Source organism: Callithrix jacchus, chromosome 4 (genome assembly GCF_049354715.1).
Source record: "Callithrix jacchus isolate 240 chromosome 4, calJac240_pri, whole genome shotgun sequence".
Classification (NCBI taxonomy): Eukaryota; Metazoa; Chordata; class Mammalia; order Primates; family Cebidae; genus Callithrix; species Callithrix jacchus.
Genome location: NC_133505.1, coordinates 171,469,270 through 171,494,389, shown reverse-complemented (window position 1 = coordinate 171,494,389; position 25,120 = coordinate 171,469,270). Strand labels below are relative to the sequence as shown.

At 39.4% G+C, this 25,120-nt stretch overlaps 1 long non-coding RNA gene across 1 annotated transcript; it reads left to right on the top strand.

The window, feature by feature from the left end:
• The first annotated feature begins 10,600 nt into the window (after nt 1-10,600).
• On the top strand, nt 10,601-24,880 carry LOC118152719 (uncharacterized). The gene is made up of 3 exons (XR_004741448.3): nt 10,601-10,806; nt 22,791-22,954; nt 23,054-24,880. It is a non-coding gene; the product is annotated as an uncharacterized LOC118152719 (long non-coding RNA).
• Nucleotides 24,881-25,120: the final 240 nt, after the last annotated feature.

Sequence of the window (25,120 nt, the reverse complement as noted above, 5' to 3'; positions counted from 1 at the left end):
CTTACCCACCCTCAGGCCAACTCCTGCAGCCCTAATCATCAGGCACCCACAGACCTAGCCTCTAGGCTGGCTTTTATAAATATAGGCTGCAGGCTGCCCAGTGCTAGTCTTCCCTTGAAGCCATGACTCCAGGCTGGTACCTGTGAACTCAGCCTCCAAGCCTGCCCTGGGGATTCTGCAGCAACAGGTTCCAGGGATGCCCTGTAAAGTCAGTCTTTGGGTGAGCCCCAGCATTGGGCTAGCCCCCACAAGATTCAGTCTTCCCCAGCACCAGGCTGGCCATCGTGGCTCTAGAAGTTAGGTTGGCACACAAAGGCCTAGCTTCCAGGCTAGTCCCTGTAGTAAAGGATTGATGCCGCCCCCCCACCCCTCAGTGACAAACCAGGTCCTGATGCCCCAGGCTCCAAACCTGCTCTAGTGGCACCTTTGGCCTCAAAAAGCAGGCGAACACCCATAGACACAGGCTCCAGGACTCCTGAGGGCCAGGATGGTTCCCACAGCCCCACACTATAGGTTGACCCCTGCAGCCTCACAGTACAGTAGACCCAGGTTCCAGGCCTGCTTCAGCAGACCAGAGTAAAAAGCTGTCTAGAACTGGAAAGTCCTCCAGGTACCTAGGCTCCAGGACTGCCCCTATGTTCCCAGGTCTCAGGCTGGCCCCTGAAATCTCAGCACCCAGGCCAGCCCTCCCAGTCCTCACTTCAATGCTAACACCAATAGACCCAGTCCCCAGACTCCAGGCTAGCCCTAATGGCTCCAGGCCTCAGGTTAGTACCTGTGATGTTAGGTACCAGACAAGCCCTCTTAGGCATAGGTTCCATGCTAACCCTTGCTGGAGGCTGACCCCAAATCCAGGTGGTCCTCATTGCTCCCATCTTTAGAGGACCCATGGTCCAGGCCTACCTTAATAGACCCTAGTAAGAGTCTGGACCCTGTGGACTGAGGTTCCAAGACTACTTCTGTAGACCTAGGCTCCAGACCAGTCTGCATGTACTAGGACTCAGAACTTGAATACATGGTACATGGACTCTGGCTTCAGTCTTGTCTCAGTGTTCCCAGGAATCAAGCCCAGCTCAACACCAGACTAGCACCTGTGGACCCAGGTGCCAGGTCCATCATGGTGAACCCCAGAGCCCATCTAAGAGCATTGCTACTCCTGCAGATTCAGGCTCAAGGCCTACCCCACCGTAAGATTAGCCCCTGTAGATCCAGGCTTCAGGCTGACCTCTAGGAATAAAGGATCCAGACTCATCGTCTTGAACCCAGGTTCCAGACCCAACTCCACAAACCCAGGCATGAGGTCCATCCACCTACTAACCCAGGCACCAAGCCAGACTGCCTGAGGATTCTAGTAGCAAGCCCATTCTTAGACCATGCCAAGTCACCTGCCCAGAATATCTGAATAGGCTGACTAGTGAAGGTTTTTCTTGGGTAAAACCCTATACAAAGACTAAAATAATTTCCTAATTCTCTAAAAGCACTGGAAATAAGGTAAGGGCAAAAATATATAAAAAGACAAAGAGACATAGCATCACCAAATGAACACAATAATTTCTCCATAGATGATCCAAAAGAAATGAAGATATACAATCTGCCTGACAAAAATTGAATGCAATTGTTTTAAAGTGGTTCAGTGAACTTAAAGAAAATAGAGAGAAAAAATTTCATGAAATCAGGAAAGGAGCAAAGCCTAAAATGGGAAATTTAACAGAAAGATTGAAATTATTTAAGAAAGCATACAGAAATTCCAGAGCTAAAAAATATGATGAACAAAACTTTTTAAATGCAATAGAGAACATAAGCAGAAGAGTAGACCAAGCAAAAGAAAGAATCTGTGACCTTGAAAACACATTACTTATAAATATATAGTCAGGAGAAAAAAGGTTAAACAAAATGAAGAAAGTTTATGGGATTCACGAGACAGCATCCAAAGAGCAAGTGTTATAGAAGTTTTTGAAAGAGAAGAGAGAAAGGAATGCTTACTAAAATGGCACATGTATACCTGCACATGTACCCCAGAACTTAAAGTACAATCACGTTTTAAAGAGAAATAATAGCAGAAAACTCCCAAAATTTGGAGATACAAATGTCTAGATAAAAGAACGTCAAAGGTCAAAGGTCCCTAATGAGATTGAGTCCAAGTAAAACTTATAAAAACATAATCAATTTTTCAGAAGTCAAACACAAAAGAGGTTCCTAAACGTAGCAAAGGAAAAGAAGCAAATGGCCTATAATCGAGTTCTAATAAAGGCCATCAGAGAATTTTTCAACAGAGACTTTTATAAGCCAGAAGAGAGTGGGAAGATATATTCAAAGGGCTGAAGGACAAAAAGCAAGACAAAGCTGTCAGTCGAGAATACCGTACAAGACAACACTGTCTTGCAGTTGTCCTTCATATATTCAGCCTGAACGCTAAAAGACAAAACTATCAAAACCAACAATGGCTATAATCATTTCTTAAGAAATAAAAATTTAAAAATGTGAATTGTGACATCAAAAGGTTTAAATGTGAAGGGGGTGGAGAGAAACTATATTTTTTAGTAATCAAAGATAACTTGTAATGTACTTTAAATACCCCAGTATTACTATGTCCAACTTTTAAACAACATGTTTGAACTGTGTGGTTTCACATAAATGCACATTTCCTTCCACCTCTGCCCTGCATGAGCTAAACTAACCCCTCCTCTTTCTCTCTCTCCTCAGCCTACACAATCAGAAGACAAGAACGAAGACCATAATGATGACATAATTTCACTTAATAAATTGTAAACCTATTTTCTATTTTTTACCATTTTCTTAATAATACTTTCTTTTCTCTAGCTTGCTTTATTGAAAGGGTACAGTATTTAATATATTTAACATACAGACTATGTGTTACTGAATCTTTAGGTATCATAAAGCTCTGGTAAACAGTAGGCTCTCAGTAGTTAAATTTTAGGGGAGCCAAAATTATGTGTATTTTTGACTATGTTGGAAGTTGACACCCCAGATCCCTATGTTTTTCAAGTCTCAGTAATATAAGATGTTTTTGAAAGCCTCATAGTAACCACAAGCCATAACCCTACAGTATATGTACAAAAGCTTTTTTTTTTTTTAAATCAAAGCATACAACTAGGGAGAATCACTTAATCACAAAACAAGACAGCAAGAGAGGAAAAAAAGGAACAAAGAATAATTTATAAAACAATTAGAAAAGAGTTAACAAAACGGTAATAGTAAGTTCTTACCTATTCATAATTACCTTTAATGCAAATGGATTAGATTATCCAGTTAAAGGACAGAGGCAGAATGGAAAACAAGACAAAACAACACAACATAAGGAGGCCTAAATACATGCTGTCTATAAGAGACTGACTTCCTGTGAGTGCACACATAGAGTCAAAGTAAAGATACGGCAAGGAATTGCAAATGAACCCCAAAAGACATCAAGGGTAGCCCTACTTAGAGAAAATAGACTTTAAGTTAAAAACTAGAGAAAGAAACAAATAAAGTTACTGTATAATAATAAAGCTACAAATTCATCAAAAAGACAAAGGATTTGTAAATATTAACATATATACTCTTAACATATAAAGCAAATATCAAAAGATCTGACAAGAGAGATAGACAACAATTTAAACCCGGTAGGGGACTCCATTAACCCACTTTCAACAATGGGCAGATCAGCCAGTTGGAAAATCGATAAGGAAACATCTGACCTTTAGACTGAATGGGTTTAACAAACATATATAGACATTTCCATTCAACAGCAATGGAAAACATATTCTTCTAAAGTGCACATGGAACATTCCCCAGGGTAGATTATATGTTAGGCCACAAAGCAAGTTTGAACAAATTTAAGAAAGCTGAAATTACATCAACTATTTTTTTTAGGCCAAAATAGTATGACACTAGAAATTAACAATAGGAGGAATTTCAGAAAAATTACGAATATGTGGAAATTAAACAAAATGCTCCTGAAAACCCATAGGTCAATAAAGAAATTAAAACAGAAACTTAACAATATCCTAAGATGAGCAAATCTGTTGAAGTAAAGAAAATATAATAATTGCATAAAAATGGACGTATAAAGCAATGGAACAGAATATAGAACCCAGAAATAAATTCATGCATGTATTGCCAATTGATTTTCAACAAGATGCCAAGAACACACAATGGAGAAAGGACACTCTTTTTAATAAGTGATATCAGGACAACTGTATATTCGCAAGAGAATAAGGAAATTGGACCCTTATCTTACAACATATGCAAAAATCATCTCAAAATGAATTAAAGGCTTAAATGTGAGATCTGAAACTCTAAAACTACTTGAAGAAATCTTAGGAGAAACAAGACATGACATTCGTCTGGGCAATTATTCTTTGGTATGAATCCCAAACACAGACACCAAAGCAAAAATAGATAAATGGTATTATATGAAACTAAAATGCTTCTCTGCAGCAAAACCAAAAACAAACAAATCTCAAAAACAATGAAAAGAAGTTAGGAATCTGAGAAAATATTTGCAAATTGCATATTTGATAAAGGATTAATATCTAAAATACATAAGGAACTCAAACAACTCAATAGTGAGAAAACAAATAACCTGAGTAAAAACTAAGCAAAGAATCTGGGTAGGCATGTCTCTCCAAAAGACATGGAAATAGCTGACAGATACATGAAAAAAGAACTTGCTATGGTTTGAATGCGTCCCCTAAATTCACATGTTAAAACTTAATCTCTAATGCAATCGTATTAAGAAGTGACTGTGTGATGTGGGCTCTTTTTTTTTTTTTTTTCTTTTTGTGAATGGGATTAAGGCCTTTATAAAAGAGACATTCCATAGCACTAGGCCCTTTTGCCCTTCTGTCCCTTTGCCATGTGAAGACATCCAGGCAGTGCCACCTATGAGCACGACTTCTTTACCACACACCAGACCTGCTGACATGTTGATCTTGAAGTTCGCAGTCTCCAGACCCGTGAGAAATAAATTTCTGTTGTTTTTAAATCACCCTGTATCTGGGTCTCCAGTATAAATAGACTAATATAATGCTGAGAATCACATCAGAGAAAGGCAAATGAAAACCATAATGAGATATCACTTCACATGTGTAATAATGGCTATTATAAAAAAGGAAACATAACACGTGTTGGAGAGGATGTGGAGAAAAGAGAGCTCTTGCACACTGTTGGTGGGAATATAAGTTAGTACAGCCATTATGGAAAACAGTATGGAAGCTCCTCAAAAAGTTAAAAATATCATTACCATATGATCCAGTAATTCTACTGCTGGGTATATATGCAAAGGAGATGACATCAGTGTGTTTAGGAGATGCCTGCATTTTTATATTCATAGCCTGTTATTTACAATAGCTAAGAAATTGAAACAGCATAAGTGTTTGTCAGTGGATTTTAAAAAATTGCTTTTGCAGACACACACACACACACAGACAGACATACACTGGACTATTATTCAGCGGTAAAAAAGAAAACGATTCTGCCATTTGCTAAACATGAATAAATAGATAAACCTGGAAGACATTATGTTAAGTGAACTAAGCCAAACACAGAAGAAAAAATACAGCATGACCTCACTTGCATGTGAAACCTGAACTCACAGAAGTAGAGAATAAATGGTGGTTAACAGGTTCTGGGGGGTGATGCTTGGGGAGATGTTGGTCGATGGGTACAAAATTTTGGTTAGACTGGAGGAATAAATTCAAGAAGTCTAATACACAATGTAATAAACAGTTACTAACAGTGCACTGTATCTTCGAAAGTTGCTAAGAAGGCAGATTGTAGGTGCTCTCACAACAAAATTGCTGACTATGAGAGGCAATGACTATGTCAATTCACTAGTTTTAGCCATTCCACAATGAATACACGTTTCAAAACACCATGTTGTACATGATAACACATAATTTTTTGTAAATTAGAAAAAAATAAAATACAAAACAAATGTGGTTCCTGCTGTGAAGGATGCAGTTTCAGTACATGTTCAGTTTAAGCTTGTTCATTGTTTTCATTTTAATTTTTCACTTTTATATATCTGTTTTAGAGAAAGGTGCTAGATTCTCTCAGGTAATAGAGGATTTATCATTTTCTTTCCTTACAGTTCTGTTTGTTTCTATATTGTGTTTCTTAAGGTGTTTTAATGAGTGCATTCATGTTGAGATCACTTACTTTTCCTGGTGAATTAATAATGTTGTCGTTATGTAATTATTCTTTCTTGAAGAGTTAGACTGCACCCCTTAAAGTCTATGTAAAGGTGATATCAAGTACTTTACTAGTGCATATTGTTTCCTCCGTCACCTTTCACTGTGTTTTCTTACGCTTTCGATATGTGTCTTGTAAACAGCATTGAATTTTACAATTACAAAATTTAATCCCGTAGTTTCTTAACCAGAGTACTTAGCCCCCATTTTTTATTGTAATGAGTTATTTATGTGTATCTACTCTACTATTTTATTTTTCATTTTCTATCAACGCTGTTTTACCTCTCTGTGATTTTCTCCTATGTAGGCAGTGTCTGTAGAAATACTTTTCAGTTGACCAAGTATGTGCTTAGAAGCCACCTAGAGTCTGGAATCCCAGATTACTTTCTTGTTAACCCTTCAAGTTTTCATAACATGTGTGGCTTCTCTGCAGCTAAGTTTTATCACCTGCTATATGTGAATGTGGTTATCTATTTCACAGGGTAGTTATGAGTATCAGATAAAGCACATTTTGAAAATTGGCCAGGAAAATTCCAGTCCCATGGTATGTGCCCCGTAATCTGTTTCCCCTTCCAGGTCATCTTTGGTGGCTGGGGCAGCACAGCTGCAGAACAGGCAGAAAACACCCGTTGTGCCTGTTTTGGCTGAACAAACAATTCTGTTCTGCATAGGCCATGCTCTTGCCAATAACAATGGTAAGTATTGTATGAGTGCTGCACATGTCACGTTCTTGTTTAATGATTGCAACACCCCGAGAGATCCTTTTATTTTCACCAATATTTCCCTTCTCAAAGACCTCTTCTGCAAGAAACTTCAGGATTTTATGTTTTGTTTCCATCATGAAGTTCAGGCCCTCATGACGATTTAGCAACCTCCTGCAGCCTGATTTCCCATATCCAAAGTCACAGGTTGTCTGGGAGCTGGAGAAGAGGGCTTGGTATGCTGGTGTGGCTCCTGGAAGCCACAGGCATGGCTCACGCACATGCCTGCTGAGTGGGTGATTATCTGCCAAGGACCTTTTGACTTGAACCTGCCTTGGCATCATAATACTTCCCTAGGAGGTGAAGAGTCAATGGCCCTGCATTAAGATCGCTGTTTTTCTTCTACTGGCTTATGGTTAACACTTTTCTTTAGCCAGTGAACTGATAAGTGGAGAAAGTACAGCACTTCTGTTTGCCTCCTTCAGACCAACTGGAGCCCCTGACATGTATGGAAATGGAAGAGGCTATTACCTGCCACCTCTAAGATTTATTGATCACTTGTACTCCTGTTATCAGAGCCAACGTGTCTTTCAGCTTTTGGCTAAAGGCATGAGATAACACGTGAGGATTTGCACAAGCAATATAATTTGCTTGCAGTTGTTCTTCTGAGCAGTAATTTTTCCAATCATATCTCCTCTCTGGGATTAAAAAATGAAATAGCTATGAACTGATTTGTCTGATGTCAGCAGAGAAAGTATAAAACTGGTAACTATTCTGCAGATATAAGAAAGAAATCACAGCAGCCCAATAAATTCTGTGGTTCATTATTTGTTATTCATCGCATAAAAAACAGAAATGAGAAGACCTGACCTTTCCAGGGCAGCAGCTCTGCTCTGACAATATAGTCAATAGTAACAGCTAATAGTGTGCAATTTCAGATCTGCCATATAATGATGCATTTGTAAACACATTTTTTTTTCACAGAGCAATGTGAGTAGCAATCTACTGGCAGCAGGTATAAACACAAAATATCTCCTTCCTGCTGGGTTGTTATCCCCTCTCCTATAATTAGAATTCATGGGAGATTCATCCAGGAAGACATGAGGCCCAGGGTTGGAGGAGGCAGCAGAAGGAAGGTGGTTGCAGTGGAGATCCAGGCCTTGCATGTTTTCTGCACTGAGGCCTTTTAACAACTAAAAGTCTATGGTTTCAAAAACCTTACGTTGACTGTTGGAGAGCAGTGTCTATGTTTGTGATGAAGGACATGCAAAAAATATGTGTATTTTGAAAGGAAGGGGCAACGTGGTGAAACCCCATCTCTACTAAAAATACAGAAAGTTATCTGGGCATGGTGGCGCGTGCCTGTAATCCCAGCTACTCAGGAGGCTGAGGCAGGAGAATTGCCTGAACCCAGGAGGCGGAGGTTGCGGTGAGCCGAGATCACGCCATTGCACTCCAGCCTGGGTAACAAGAGCGAAACTCCGTCTAAAAAAAAAAAAAAGAGAAATAAAGTGTGTAGCCAGATTCACTTTCAAGTCCAAGATCTTATAGACTATTCAAACTGCCTCCTACTTACCCTACTTTTCAGTAGTTCCTTGCTCACCCCTTTGTCAATGTCCACATGCACATGAAAATCCTCTCATAAAAAATAAAATACCTATTTGTGTCATTTTAGAGGTGTGTTATAGGCTCACTCCTTTCTCCATGGATATAAGCTGGCAGTCCCTATTCTGATACCTGCACATCTGGTACTTCACCAGGAAACCTGCCAAAACCATCAGAAATACTTAACACAGGGTTTAGGCCAACTGTGTGCTATCAATCCAGAGAGTAAAAACGGAAAAGTGGAAGGAAAGGAATGGTGCAAATTGCATCAGACATTTAACTGCCCTTCCTCCGTACGTCCACACTCATGCCCGCAGACACACACACGCAGACACACACACATACACACACACACACACACACATGCATGTGCAACTCACTAGAAGCTTCCAAATTAAATAACATCATAGCACAACTGCAGTCTTGACCTTCTGGGCTCAAGTGATCCTCCTGCCTCAGCCTCCTGAGTAGCTGAGACTACAGGCATGTGCCATGATGCCTATCAAATTTTTTATTTTTCATGTAGAAATGGAGTCTCGTTATGTTGCCCAGGCTTGTCTCAAACTCCTGCACTCAAGAGATCCTCCCACCTCAGTCTCCCACTGAGCATGGGAACCCTGTAATGGGAGAGAGAGGAGGCCAGAAGCCGTGTCACAGTGGCTTTTCCTGCCCAAATGAGGAGCTTGATCTCTAGACCACAGTGGAGGCAGCTCCTCAAAGGCTTCCGGCTTTCCTGACTTTCTGACTCGCCCAGGAATCACCTCCAGTTACTCACAGTGATGATCTGATTGACTACCTTCCTTTCCTGTCTCCCTTTTCCACTACTGATTTCTCCAAGATAAAGCACTTATACCTAATGTTTTCCTTAGTATTAACTTTGGGGAACATAATCTCTAATAGGGTAGAGAAGGCTGTAAGAGTGCTTTATGAATTATATTCAGGAAAAAGAATCATCAGGCCATAGGTGATGGTTGGATTCATAAAGCAGGGTAAAGGGCAAGGACTAAGATGAATTCTAGGCTTCTGATTAGAATAACTTGGTGAATGTCGTTGCCCTATGGAACGAAGGACAACGAGCAAGGTTGAAAAGGAAATTAGGAATATACATTTGAAACGTGGGATTTCAGGAGCCCTGGAGGCAATCAGAATGGATATTCCTAAATAGGCTTCAAGGACCAAGGCTTAGAAGGAATTCCGAACTAAAGAGAGAGATTCGTGAGTCATTAATGTGAAGCTGAAGTCGTGGAAGAAGAAGAGGTTTCAAGGTGAAAGAAGAGAAAGCGCCTGAAGAGAGAACCGTAAGTTATTCCACTGTTTAAGGGGGAGAAAGCAGAGTCATGTAAATTAGAAGGAGAACAAATGCCAGTAACGTCAAATAACTGGGGCATAATTACGTCATGGAGAAGAGTGAACGTCCAGAGGCAAGGAGAAGACAAGGGCAGAGTATATGCTTGATGGTCAGCTAAGACAGGAAAGAATTTGGGGCCTGAGGTGGACAAAGGAGGATTTTGCTAGGGCGATCTTACTGGAGTGAATGGGCAGAAGTGAAGATTAAGCGGAAGATGGAGAAGCAGAGGCAGGGTTTATGCAGCAGAGATAGTCAGATGTTTAAGGACCGCTAGGACAGTGCAGAAAATCTGTATCGATAGATATTGGCAGTGGTCTGATGCAGGAAGGGCTCTTCAGACCAGACAGGGTCACAGGTGTTCTTTCCAGTGGCTGGATCATGGCACAATCCAGTCTTGGAGAAGGAGTGTCATAATGGAAGGGAACTAGGGGAGCTTGAGGTGGCAGCTGTTTACCAAGAGAATCACACCAAATCTTACTCTCTTCCATTCCTGCGTGCCCTTGCAGTCTACATGCAGATCTTATACAGGTTCAAAGCAATTTCCATCAAGCAGTTGCAGAAATTCCCCAGGGCAGTGAGCTGTTCCATTGTGAGGTATGGCTGCTGTGCAGTGGACACTGACAGAAGATGGGGGTGGAAGGCATACAGGGTGGGGGCAGGGGGGCCATGGGGGCTACTGCGAAGGTAAGAAAGAGAAAGGAAATCTAAGATGCATAATTGCAACTGGAAGAGAGATGATGATTAAAATTAGTTCAGTGCTGATGTGAAATCAGACCCCTTCAAATCAGGGTGTCTATGTACAATGTACTGCGTATGCCCTGCCAAGGAGGACTGAGAGAGAACTAGATACTCTCTCCTGGGTTGATGCCTGAGGAATTATTCTGCTCTTTTTCAGGAAATACAGAAGATATTTCACAGCGTGCCTTCTCCTGCTGTATGCCCTCCATTGCAGAGAAATGTATGTACCTAAACTTGTGGCCAGCTGTCTACTTTTCTGGCTAAACCTAATCCTCCGTGATGAAGTTAGTAAACGCAGGCTCCTCAGTTCATCATTGTTAGCAAGGTTTCTGGAGTAACCGGGAAGGGTCAGCCTCTAGGTGTGCTATGATGAGCAAATTCAGAGGTGTGCCACAGCATGTCGTAGTGTCCATGTGTGTGATGCTGAGCAGGTTCTCAGGACTTTGGTGTGTGTGTATGTTCCCAGATGTCCTATGGTGCTCGGATTTTCAGGTGTAGAGGGGCTCAGCTGTGCATGTTTCCAGGTGTGTAAGTTCCCAGTTGTGATATGGCTTCCGGTTCCTAGGTCTTCAGATTCCCAAGTGATCGGGTTCCCGGGTATGCTATGTGGTACCAATGACGCAGCATATGATATTGTGGTCCCAGGTGTGCGTAATCCCAGGTGTGCAAGTTCGCAGGTGTGGTCTAGCCTGCGGAGTCCTATGTGTTATTTTGTGCAGGCGTCTAGTGTGGTATGGTTTTTCTCCTCAAGTCAGGTCGAGTCTTGGCTGGAAATTCAACTCTCAGGTAGCATAGTGAGTATGGAGCAGTTTGTCTACACCCAAAGTTTACAGACACGTATTGAGGAAAATGGTGATTCACAGCAAGTGTTTAGGTGCTTAGATTGCGGGGAGTCACTTTAAAATTCACTTGTCCTTTAGGGAAATGGATTGAGCAGCTGCCACGCTTTTTTCTGAGAGGAGGCTTTGTGCCCTTATATAGAAGCACTGGCATTTTTCCATCTCGTGGCCACATTTAGCAACAATATTAATTTCAGCTTCTCAGTGTTGCAGCTGTGAACAACTAAAAAAGGTCATTTTTCTATACTTGAAATATAGAACACATATTAATTTTCCAGTAGATTAACCTAATGATCAAAACTGGAAAGGAAAAGAAAAGAAAATGCTTCTTTGGAGACAAGGGAGGGGAGACAGCCATCTCTTTACCTTGCATCTACCTATTTGACACAGGTTTGGTTTTGCTTTTGTTTACTTTCTTCCTGCAGAAGTCCTGGGCTCCGGGTCCTCAGCTGAAAGCCATATTCACATTGTGTACTGCCATGTGGTTTGATTCAGAATAAGCATCCGAGGGTCTGCCTATGGCGGTCAGGGGAGGGGCTGCAGAGCACACTTTTGTTAGGAGGAGAGAGACCTGGGCTTCAAAAGCGGAGATTTTAGGCAGTATATCCCTAAAGGTGTTGCTACCACTAATTGTCACGTTTGCCCTGAAATCTCTAGAGTCCTTCTTTTTTTTTAGACAGAGTCTTGCTCTTGTTAACCAGGCTGGAGTGCAATGGCGCGATCTCGGCTCACCACAACCTCCGCCTCCTGGGTTCAGGCAATTCTCCTGCCTCAGCCTCCTGAGTAGCTGGATTTACAGGCATGCACCACCATGCCCAGCTAATTTTTTATATTTTTAGTAGAGACGGGGTTTCACCATGTTTACCAGGATGGTCTCGATCTCTTGACCTCGTGATCCACCCGCCTCGGCCTCCCAAAGTGCTGGGATTACAGGCTTGAGCCACCGCGCCCGGCCTAGGGTCCTTCTTTTCTTTTTTAGTTAGAAAACAAAGATCTGGGCAACCTGAATTACTTGCCACACTTTTGCTGACCCTTCCCACTTCAGTAGCTCCCTTCTTTGATTTTCTAGGATTCTCACAACACAAACAGGTCTACTCATTGCTGTTTCGAGAACGTCATTTAAACGGTGATAAAGTTATATAAGCCTTTTGATCACATCTACCGCCAAATATTCTTTTTTAATTCAATTGAATAATCTTGTCACTTGGTAATCTTGTTGCTCATTAAGGGTTGAAAATACTTGAGGACCACATTAGCTGCGGCAGATTAAAATAAACACCGATAAAGGAATGCAAAAAGTGACATAGTAGAGTGTGTATGGAAAGTCAGTGTTATGAATTAGATCTTGATCATGATATTGAAAAGGAAGTAAAAAAAAAAAAACAGCAGTGGTTTTGAAAACCAGCAGAGAGTCATGTGAAGGAGGACAGTATCTTACCCTCCTTTAAAATGCTTTCTTGCCCTCGTCTCTTTGAAATACTTCTTTTATTCATTTCGTTTTAACCTACAACATGACTGGCACGTGGCTGAGATCGTGATAAGTAAGCTCTGACCGTAAAACCAGGCAGGGGAATGCCAGTATTCTGCCCGCAGAAAATGTGATGCAGTTTATCTGATTCTTTCTGAAGATTAGAGAGAGAATAGAAGGAAAACACTTTGTACCAAAACCCAAAATTATGGGCAATCATTGGATTATTTATATGTTCCCTCTTTCGTGTGCAGACATTTTGTGTGTTTCTTCTTCATTCTAGCTTTCTAAAAATACCTCCTGCATTTTCTCTCTTCTATTTTCCCCCAAATGCTGGCTTTACAAACTATTTTCCTCAATAATGTTGCCACATTTATTACTACAATCTACATAATGTCTAACTTTTTGTAACTAAGATGTGCATATTCCCTTACATTTATGACTATTTTCCACAAAGAAAATGAGGTTCAAGCACTGAAGCTCCGTTCTTTAAGATTGCAGGGAAGGCTGCCTTTGCATACGAACTTCCCTCGTAGCTGCTTTCTTTGTATTTTTTCAGTGTTGATAAAAAGTCCTGCTGGAATTTTAGTCAAAATTACATTAATCTTGTTGATCATTTTTGGGTAGAACTGACATCTTAACCTTATTGAGTCATCCAAACTACGTATGTGAAATATTTTATTTAGGACTTAAATTTCTCTCAGCAATGTTTTGTCGTTTTCAGTGTTTGGACCTTTTGTATCTTTGTCAAATTCATTGCTTAGCATTTTTTAATGCTATTGTACATGGAATTTTATTTATTTCAATTTCCATTTGTTTGTTACAAGTACAGTTGTTTCCTGGTATAAGCAGGAGATTGGTTCCAGGTTGCTCCCCAATACCAAAATCCATGTACTCTCAAGTCCTACAGTCAGCCCTTTGGAAGCCATGGATACAAAAAATCAGCCTTTCACCTACTGGGTTTCCCACCCTGTGAATACTGTATTCTGGATCCGAGTCTAACTGAAAAGATATTCGGGATATAAATGAACCTGCAGAGTCCATATCCGTGTTGCTTAAATGTCAGCTGCATATAGAAATACAATAGATTTTGATAGTAATTTTATACACTGAAACTTGGTAAACTCACTTATTAGATCTAGTGTAATATCTTCTTTTATAGTCTATCAGATTTCTTTTATGGATGATCTTGTAATCTACAATCTAAGATAGTTTTACTTCTACTTTTCTAAGGAGATGACCTTTATTTCTTTTTCTTGCCTGATTGCACTCTCTAGGATCTCCGTATAATGCTAAGTAGAAGTTCTGAAAGAAAATATTCTTGTCTAATTCTGATATTAGGGGTAAATCAATTAGTCTTTCACCATTAACTGTAATGATACTTTCAAGTTTTTTCGTAAATGACCCAATCCGTTTGAGAAAGTTTTCTTTTATGCTTTTTCTGCTTTGCTGAGAGCCTTTTCCAAAAATGGATGTTGAATTTTTGTTAGATACTTTTATGCATTTATTGAAATGATCATGTTTATTTTTAGTTTTTAAATTTTTTAAATATATTGAATTACATTGATAGATTTCTGAAGAGTAAACCATGTTTTCATTGCTATAGTGAGCCACATTTAGCCATAATGTATTTTCTTTTTATATATTGTTGGACCAATTAGCTAAATTTTCTTAAGGATTTTAGCATTTACGTTTATGGGGGATATTAGACTACAATTTTCTTATCTGGTAATGCCTGTTTTTCTGGCTTTGGTATCAAGTTTCTGGTTTCTGGCCCTACCAAAGGGATTGGAAAGAATTCCCTCCACTTTATTGTTCTTGAATAGTTCAAATAGAATATATTCTTCTATTTGATGCATAGATATTTAGGATTGTGAGGTCTTTTGAGTAATTTACTGCATTATGTTTATAGACATATCTTCCTTATTCCTGGTAATGTACTTTAATTTTAAATCCCTGTTTGGTGTCAATACAGTCTATCAGATCTCTTTTTGACTAGGGTTAGCATGATTATACCTTCTCCCATGCTCTTCCTTTTAACTAATTTTTCTGTATTTTTAAAGTAAATTTCTTGTAGGCAACACACAGTTTGGTCTTGCTTTTTAAATCCAGTTTGGCAATCCTTTTCAACTGAAATATTTAGAACATTTATATTTCAATGTGACTACTGATTTATGCAATTATATCATCATAATTATTTATAATCTATCCTGTTTGTTTTTGTTACTGTTCTCTCTTTTCTTGTTTCTTTTGGAGTAATGGAGTGTGTTTTGTAATTCCATGGTATTGCCTTATTTGGCTTATTACTGGCTTATTTTAGTGTTTGCAGTATGTCTGAATAGGTCTTGCTTTTCACTGTTTTTCATTTTTTTTTTCTCTCTATAGAGTTCTAGGTTGACAGACTTTTTTCTTTCAATACTTTAAATACATTGCTCCATTCTCACTTGCACTGTTTCCCATGAGAATCTTCTATTAACTTTACTCCTCTCTGTACATTGTGTATTGTTGTCTCTGTCTGGTTTAACAGTTTCCCTGTTCATTTTAATCTTTTTAAATGGTCCTTTCTCAGCATCAGATGCTTTTGGTCACACAAATGCACTGATCAGTACTCTGCTAAAAACTTGAGAGGAACCCTCTGCAAAGATCCAGCTCTCTCTCCATTAATCTCACTCTCTCTGTCTCTCTCTCCAGGTCTCTCATCTCCAGCATGCAGTCCTGTGAATTCTAGTCAGCTTGGTCTGCCCAAAGCTTTTTCTCTGTCACCTCAAGTCACAGAACCACAACATTTTGCCTAATTTCCTCTTCTCTGTGCTGTTCCCTGAAAACTTTTGAAGGCAAAAAGCTGTGGTGGTTATAGGGCTAACCTCAGTTGTTTCCGTTATATCAGGGATCACTGTCTTTAATGGCATGATGTCTCTCTTTTTTTTTTTTTTTGAGACGGTGTTTCACTCTTGTTACCCAGGCTGGAGTGCAATGGAGTGATCTCGGCTCATTGCAACCTCCGCCTCCTGGGTTCAGGCAATTCTCTTGCCTCAGCCTCCTGAGTAGCTGGGATTACAGGCACACACCACCATGCCCAGCTAATTTTTTATATTTTAGTAGAGACGGGGTTTTACCATGTTGACCAGGATGGTCTCGATCTCTTGACCTTGTGATCCACCCGCCTCAGCCTCCCAAAGTGCTGGGATTACAGGCTTGAGCCACCGCGCCCGGCCATGATGTCTCTTTAAGGTAATTGTTTCACGTATTTGGTTGGTCTGTCTGTCTGTTTAGCTTGTTTCAGGCAAGGGGTAAAATCTGGTCTCTGTGAGTCCATCTTGGCCTCACATAAAAGCCCATTATAGTTAAATCTTAAAATTCACTTCAAACGTGAAATATCTTAATGCGTTTAGCAATTACAGAAGATTGTATTTTCTTCCTTCCATTGGTTTTTCTCTTGATCAATATGTATTGATTCTGACAATTGATACAGTTGTTGGTCATGCACTTTCCTTGGCATCCTCTAGTTTCAATAAAATCAATAGCTATTGAGAAGGAAACATTTATCATCCCTCTGAATTTATCTTAGGACCATAGAATATATTTATTGGAACTAGAAAGAAGTGTAGAATTGTTACATGAAAGATAATTTCACTTAACATTTGGTTAACGTCCAGAAAAATATATGTTCTGGTTGTCTATTGGTGCATAGTAAATGCTTCCGTAAGAGAGTGGCTTTAAAAAGCAACAATCATTTTATTATTAACTCATGATTTTGTACTGTGGCTAGACTCTAACAGATGATTCTTGCTCAGTGTCTCTCTTGTAGAGCTGGGCTGAGGTCACTTTGAATTTCACTCACATGTCTGCAGGTTGGTAATGGGCGTCGTCGGGCAGTTCAGTGTGTACCTATGCATAAATGCTTCCTATAGCCTCTCTGCTCCTCATCGCATGGTGAATGGCTTCCAAGAACAAGTGTCACAGGTGAATCTGGGAAAGCATGTCCATTGCATAGCCTCAAAACTCATACAGTGTCACTTCCACAGTTGCCACAAACCCCACTCAGGGTGCACTTGGTGGTAGGGGTGTTTAAGTCACGGTATAGGAAGGCATTAATAGCAGACCCTTTGAAGTCTTCATGGAAAATATAACCTGCCACCATGACCTTTAATGAGAACTTGTCTATAATAATATGTCATAATAGGTGTGGTGCCATGAGCAAGAATGTCCAAAAAATACCTCATTCTGGGTTTTATGGGCAATGAACTAACTAGGACTGAGAGTTCCTCCTTCCTGTAGTGGTAGGGAAGTGACAGGATTTTTCCCCCAATACTGTAGATGGTCCTTTCCACAGACTCTATGTTCCCTAGCTGCTGAGCTGTTAGGGTTCCTAGATAACTCTTCTAAAGCATTGGCACTTCCACCAAGACTTCTTGGGGTGCCAGGTAGCCCATGCATTCTCCCATTGGCAGCTTTGCCTCATTATGCTCGTTGCACAGGAGGGTAGATCACCATGCGGACTTGCCCTTCCAGAGCCCTTCCAAACTGGACACTAGCTTGCCCCCTGTGAGATGATGGGAGAAACGGGGGCTGTCTTTCGGTATAGTGGATTTTCTTTTTCTCCAATGAAGTCTTTATCTCAAGCCATATTATGCGATTCTGTGAAATGTTTCTTGGCTCCTGATGTATAATTGGCAGAAACTCAGAAACAAAACATTATGGTACAACCATATGAAAGAGTAAAGAAGTAAGTCTGAGACATATTTATGTGGTATACATCTCATCAGTAGCATTCGTGGTGAACCTTGATAGAATTTAATACATTTTTTGATTTCACGTATATTTATTTGCTAGATGGTTGATACTTGTGCAATTCATAAGCATATAGTAAAAACTAATTTGGCAGTTTGTCAACTCCAAAATAGCAGAGAAAGTACTTCAAATACCTCTATTGTTTAATGTGGCACCTGGCACATACTAGTGATTCAATACTTTGAGAGAATGAACAAAGGAATGTGTAGGAATTTATTGGTCTTTCTTACTACAAAATACCTATTTTCTTTTTTTTTTTTTTTTTTGAGATGGAGTTTCGCTCTTGTTACCCAGGTTAGAGTGCAATGGTGCGATCTCAGCTCACCGCAACCTCCACCTCCTGCGTTCAGGCAATTCTCCTGAACCTATTTTCATAGCTCCTAAAAAGGGCACCTTGCATTTTGTAATAGGATCTCAGTTTTCTCAAATTATATTGTAAACACTATAAATAACACGAGTCTCAATGATTCAAAGCTGATAATATCCTAAGGCTAAGAGAATGTATTACTGTTTGTTGGGCACATGATTTGTCATAATAGACTGGGGTGGAAAATTTAAAATATAAAAATAATTTTTATATATAAGACAAGCATATATTAATATCTTTAAAATTTAAACACCTTTACAAATAAAATAAGAAAATTAATATATATCAGTTGAAATAATGACTAAAGACTACAAATGGTAATTTCCCTGTAGAGGAGATAGACTGATGAACATACAAAATCATTCCTGTTCAGCACAATGTAAATGATTAGTTAAATTGAGAATGATAAGAATGAATGATAATATACGTTATCAATGACAGTAAGGTGAAAAATGCAATGTTATGAACCTCTAATCCTAGCTGATGCAAACTTGCTGTGAAATGACTTGGTAATACTTATTAAAATTATGGACCAAGCAACTCTATGTAAAGGCAGCCTAAAAAGGTAAAGATATCTTCAGGGTTTTGGTCTTATAAGTTTGTCAGAAAATCGAGATAATCTTAGGTCCATCAAAATAAATTTTTAAAAATAACAACACCCTGTAATCCCAGCACTTTGGAAGGCCGAGGCAGGTGAATCACAAGATCAGGCATCCAAGACCAGCCTGGCCAACACAGTGAAACCCTGTCTCTACTAAAAATACAAAAAGTTAGCCAGGTATGGTGGCGGGTGCCTGTAATCCCAGCTACTTGGAAGGCTGAGGCAGGAGAATCGGTTGAACCTGGGAGGCGGAGGTTGCAGTGAGTTGAGATTCCACAACTGCACTCCAGCCCGGGCACAGAGCAAGACTCTGTCTCAAAATAAAATAAAATAAAATAAAATATAAAATAAAATAAAATAACAACACACTTACCCATGGAATATTATGTAGTTAGTTCAAATTACGTTGAAGTGTAATATTTTATAAGGTGCATTTTTGCCATATAAAAGGCATATTTTAAAACACTGAGTGCTGAATGATCTCTTTCTGAATAAAAATGAAAAAACAGAAAAATAACTTGGCAGATTATAATAAATTGCTGAGAGGGAATCTCAGTGGTAGTGCTGTGTGTGACTTTCATTTTCTTACTATTGCTTTTCTGTACATTTTCATTGATATGGTGTAAATGGATTAATTTTTTTTGTTGGAAAAACAATAACAAGTAAAAACAAATAAACAAAGCCTGAAACTGAATAGAGCCTTGAGGCTGTAATGTCTTCTTTGATAGTGGTCTCCTCACCAACTGAAATAGCAGTGGAGCCATCTGTAGCTGTGATTCTGAGAACATATGCACTAACAGCTTAACAGCTTTTTCAAGCTCTCTTCAGTTTCACTTGGATAACTTACTGAAGTCTAAGTTAGATAACTAGGAAATTTCTCCCCAGTTACAGGATAAATAGTTTGCCTATTTCAATCAAAATATAAGTGATTGCTAATTAATTAACTCATGCATTAAAAGTTACACTAACATTTCATTGGGTTTCTGCTGCTGGAGTAAGTTGTGGGGCACTGACAATACAGATGACTTGCGCTTGCCCACTGAGTTGTGGGGCATTGGCAATACAGATGACTTGTGCTTCCCACTGAGTGCTTGCTATTTGTATGTCATTTTCATGCATCTTGACTGGTGATTTAAACATATCTTTTAAAATAAGTTTAAATCAGCAGGTTAATCTCTAAATTGTCCTATCTATTAATTGACTGCATTGTTGCATTCAAAACACTGTTTCTTATATTGGGTAGTGATACAGTTTGGCTGTGTCCATACCCAAATCTCATCTTGAATTGTGGCTCCCATAATCCACATATATCCCAGGAAAGAGCTGGTGGGAGGTAACTAGATCACGGGGGCAGGCTTTCCTGTGCTGTTCTCCTGATAGTGAATAAGTCTCACAAGAGCTGATGGTTTTATAAAGGGCAGTTCCCCTGAACACACTCTCTTGCCTGCCACCATGTAAAATGTGCCTTTGCTCTCCCTTCACCTTCTGCCATGGTTGTGAGGCCTCCCCCGCCATGCTGACCTGTGAGTCTATTAAACCTCTTTCCTTTATAAAATACCCAGTCTTGGGTAAGTCTTTGTTAGCCATGTAAGAACAGGCTAATACAGGTAGTATTTTTTTTAGGATAGATTTTCCGAAAGGATGTTTGTGACATGTACAATTAACCTATTGTAGATCTTTCTATTTAAAGAAGAGAAAACCTATTTGCAGGACTCCCATATTAACTTTAATTCTTTTCTCTTTCATACTGCTTTGAATGGTCTTCACATTTTCAGTTTATTTATAAATGGTGGGGCAGAATTTGTTTTTTTAAAGTTACAGAGTACAATGTAACCAACATTGAAGAAATCAACTGAAGCTATTATTGTTAAATAGAAGTGTTCACATTATTTTAATCAGGAGATACAACACATTGGGTAATATACAGTCAGGAAAAAGTGCATAAGACATTGATGGACACACAGGAATTAGATTATTAGCCAGACTCCTTCCTGCATATGAAATATAAAGTTCCTCTAACATTCCACAGAAAGAAAGAGTTATCTTTCTGCATCTCTGAAAACCTCCCGTCTGGTTTACATAGTGAGGTAAAAATGTCCGTAATATACCAAGAAGTCTGAGGCAGGTACATAAGATCAAAGAATTCCTTTCCTAACCCAAGAGCTACAATGAGAGGAATCCTTCTGAGTTTCCTGTTTAACCAAAGCACCTAAGCAGTGATTATGGCCAAAGGCTGTCTTCCTCTCTTTTGATATTCAAGAGATTTAAGTCACCATCTCTCTAATCATAGCATTGAGTACTGTAATAGACTTTTCTGAAAGAAGATAAAAAACCTTCCCTTATCTTTTTATGATAAAAATTCAGTGCCATATAGAAGCAGAAATGCTTTTCAAGCTTCCTAGAGAAGTTCATCCCCTGCAGAAGGTTAGTAATTTGACATGACAGTAACATATTCTCTTGGTAGAGAGAATAATTGTATCCTGCCGCACTCTGTGCATTGGAGACAATCATAAAGATCTACTAAGCTTTATCTAAATGCAGCCCAGCAAATTACACTAATGAATGCTTGATGCTAGTTTAACATTCAGGAAATCCATTGTTTTGGCTTCATATGATTGCAGTGACTGAACTAATTTGAGGCAAATCTCTCTAGCATCGTCATTGTCTTCTGTGTATAAAGGAAATCTTTATTCACCATCCTGAGTTAAAATAGTGACTCAGATTTGGAAATCATGTCGAGTGAACTTAGAGTGGAAAAGAACTAAGCAGTGTCTTTCCTGCTTCCATTTCTTATGATTCCTATATTATCTTTACTTTGCCATTCTATTACTTTTAATGACAAATTCTTTATCATGTTATTTTCTTGCTGATACATGTATTCCAAGCTTCTGTTTTTGTCAGCACAATGGATAAATGTGAACTTACAAACTCTGATGTAGAAAATAAGGACGATGTGGGGTGGGTGCCCAAATCGGGTATAGAGAATTAGGAGTCCTGGAGCTCTGAGAGTCCGACCTCTGCAAGTGATGAAAGTCGAGGTCAAGAAAAGCAAGGAATCAAAAGCAAGACAGGTGTACAAGAGTCAGTTAAACATAGTAAGAGCAATGGAATGGTAGGAGCACAGTCATCAGAAATTAGTGATTAAACAGAGAAGAAAGCATGTGGGAATATGGTAACACGGAATGTCGTAAGTTGATAGTCAAGTATCAAAAACTTTGTAAGAATGTGTCGAAAACACGAAGCAGTGTATTTAACACCCAGGCTGGGAATTTCATTGTCAACAGGGTGAGATGTACTGTACAGTTTGTGAAGAAAAGAGTCTCTCCATGATGTCCCATCTCATCATATTGTAATGTCATTTTTCTCAAAGGGGAGATTAAAAATTCAAGTTACCCCAGGTATTCAGTGAAGTGTTATGTCCATCCTGGTTCAGTAGAAGTAATCATGGTAATCATCCCGAGTTTAAGGAGAAGGAAAGTACAGCTTTTCACACTAATAGTACTCCATGTCACATTTATTTGACATGTAAAAGGTATTAGACACTTGGATATAAGGTATTATATAAATATTATTTGTACTTTAAGCCCAAAGCCTTTTAATATTGAAATAAATATACAGAGACATATTAAATTAAATGTTTGAATTTAAACCAGGAGTCTTTTATGAGAGTCGGGGGAGAAATCTAAGAGACGTAATTGGCTAATAATGCCTGGACAGGCTGGGCAAGGAGAGATAAGAGAAACTTCCTTTCCCAGATGTGATCCATTCAATTTCTTTTCCTTAAGCCATTCTCTTTTACATTTCTAATGAATAATTTCCTGCTTCTTATAGATGCCAGTTTCCAGGGGGGACAAATACTGGTTTATACAGAGAAACGATCATCACACATTCCTCTGTGTGAGAATTTTCTTTTAAAAAAGTATATGTAGGGCAAAACCTGCATATGAAGCTAAGCACAGTGTGTTCTCTCCTTTACTGTAAGTTTGTTTCATAATCAATATTGTTTAAACCTACTGGAGCTTAGAAATAACTTTGTTCTTTATAATAGGGTCTGATTAGTGAGTGTTCAAATAATCATGCTTATGATGCCATGCCTGTCTTAGCCTACCTACTTCCCTAACCTGGTTTTGTTTTCAAGGAATGCACCAGAAGTCTTGATGCTGAAGGGACCTGTAGCTGCCACCTCCAACCCCCTTACACTATGCCATTTGGAGTGGAGCTGCAGGGGTGCATTACAGAGTTTCCTGCCATTTGAGTCGATGGTTTACGAGCTGCACATGTTGTCTGATATTTTCACCACAGGTAATCTTTAAAGCAATAGAATGTGATAAGTTCCAGATATCTTTCATAGGAACACCTAACATGACAAAAGCTCGACTGGTTTTCCCTCTGTCGATACAGAGTATTTGCGGCCAAGGTATTCCAGTTTCGCTGGTCAGAATCAGTGATGAAGACTAAAGGGAGCAACGATTTGTTGACTGGGAAGAGAAGGTAACACAACTATACTTACTGATCTCTTCATAAGACAGTTTAATCTTGCTTTACTTTCTGCAAAGTCCTCTAAGCTGTGTCATCAATGTTCTCTGTGGCAAAGAATTTAAACTCTTTATTCCTTTGGATGGCGAAAGCAGGACTGTACCGGTTTTGATCTTAGATTATCAACTTCTTAAGGGCATGGACTTTGTCGGCTAATTTGCTTGAAATCAAGCATTGCTCCATTGCAGAGAGAACCTGGCATTCCATTCTTCTCTATGGGTGACATTTTCCTACCTTTATTCATCATATATACATGCCTTTTTATGTCCAAGCTTCAGAAGAGGGCAGTACCTTCCACACTCTTGGTAACAGCACCAAAAGACGATTGTTTCTCATACTATGATACAGTATGATGCAGAAGAATGCTTCTTCCGAAGCCTTCATGTGACTACCAGTGACAAAAGATGACTACCAGTGTCTCCAAAAAAGATGTTGTTTCTCCAAATGAAATGGCTGCATCCACAACTGATTTATCCACATAAGATATACTTGCATTTCTGCAGGATTATCTCAGAATTCTCTGCTGAATGCATGGCGGTCTCATCACCTGACGCTCATTCCCTTAAAGTTGAAATAAATTGGATTTTATAATCTGGACTCACTTACATATCAATGCTCTCGTATTCAAAGGTGCTGATGGTAATGACCATAAAAATTCGGGTTTTTAGGAGAATGGTGGAGGTGACTGAATGTTGCCACTGAATTGTAATTAAGTTGTTGGAAAGGGCCATCCTAGTTTATAGCTATGCTTGTTGATTTAACAATCAGTGTGAAGGCTTTCCTTTAAAAGACCAACTTACCCTTTTAGAGCTGCTAACCAGAGCAAGCTGACTTCTGGCACAGCTGCCTAGCTTTGCACAGCCTGGCTACTCAAAGTGTGGGCCCTGGCTTGCTATCCTCAGCGTCACCCAGGAAGTAGCAGAAATGCAGAAATCTCAGCCTCCAAGCTCACTCCAGGCCTATTACATCAGAACAAGGTCTCACGACAGCTGGGCAAGTTAACATTTGAGAAGTGGGGCTCTATACTGGGTCGTATTTTCTGAGATTGTGATTTAAAGACCCTATTTGGTTTTGCTTCTTAGGATGTGATGCCCTATTTCAACAAGGCCTCACTGAGCTGGGTACTGGTACTCATTTTACGCATCTGACGAGTCCAGTGGAAACCCCTCATGGAGAGCATCTCTGTAGTGCCAGGTGACTTCCTGAGTCTCAGGTCTTGTTACTGATGATTTTTGTTCTGCAGCCCTTGTGTCTAATGCCACTGTTTCTCACTTTATTTGGTTAATAAACATAGAATTATGATAAAGCGTGATGCAGAATAATTTTTATTCCTCGAGAGCCTTCACGTGACTACCAGTGATGAACGAAACCAAAGGCTTATGTGTCCTCAGCCTGCACAAGTGTTTTGGCACCGCGATTTCCGGATGCTGAAAGTTAATGCAGATGTTGTTTTAAGCTTTGGAGCAGGGCGCTAGAGAATACGTATTTAAACTTAATGTATACAGTACTAAAGATGTTAGACAAATATGCAGAACATCGTAAATTAGACTAAGTTTATAATCAATTAAACATTTTGGAGCACCTCTGGACAAAGTCAAGAGAAGTAAAATTGTACCTGTAACCTCACCTTTGTCATACCGTCATGAAATGTTTACATGTATGGAACTTCAAGGCTTCCTGAGATATAATAAAAGTACCACTGGTATACAGGAATGATAATTCCTCATCCTCTATTCATATTGCACACAATTTTCATTTGAACAATGGGTTTGCAAGTTGTCAACCTCAGACTCTTCCATGTTCCATTTTCAGGATTGTGTGTGCGTGGAGCAAAGTATAACGGTGTTGATCCCACCAGGAGTAAACTCCTCATCACTACCCTAGTGTCGTCACTCAGCAATAGTTTGCAATTATCAAAATTAGGCATGGAAA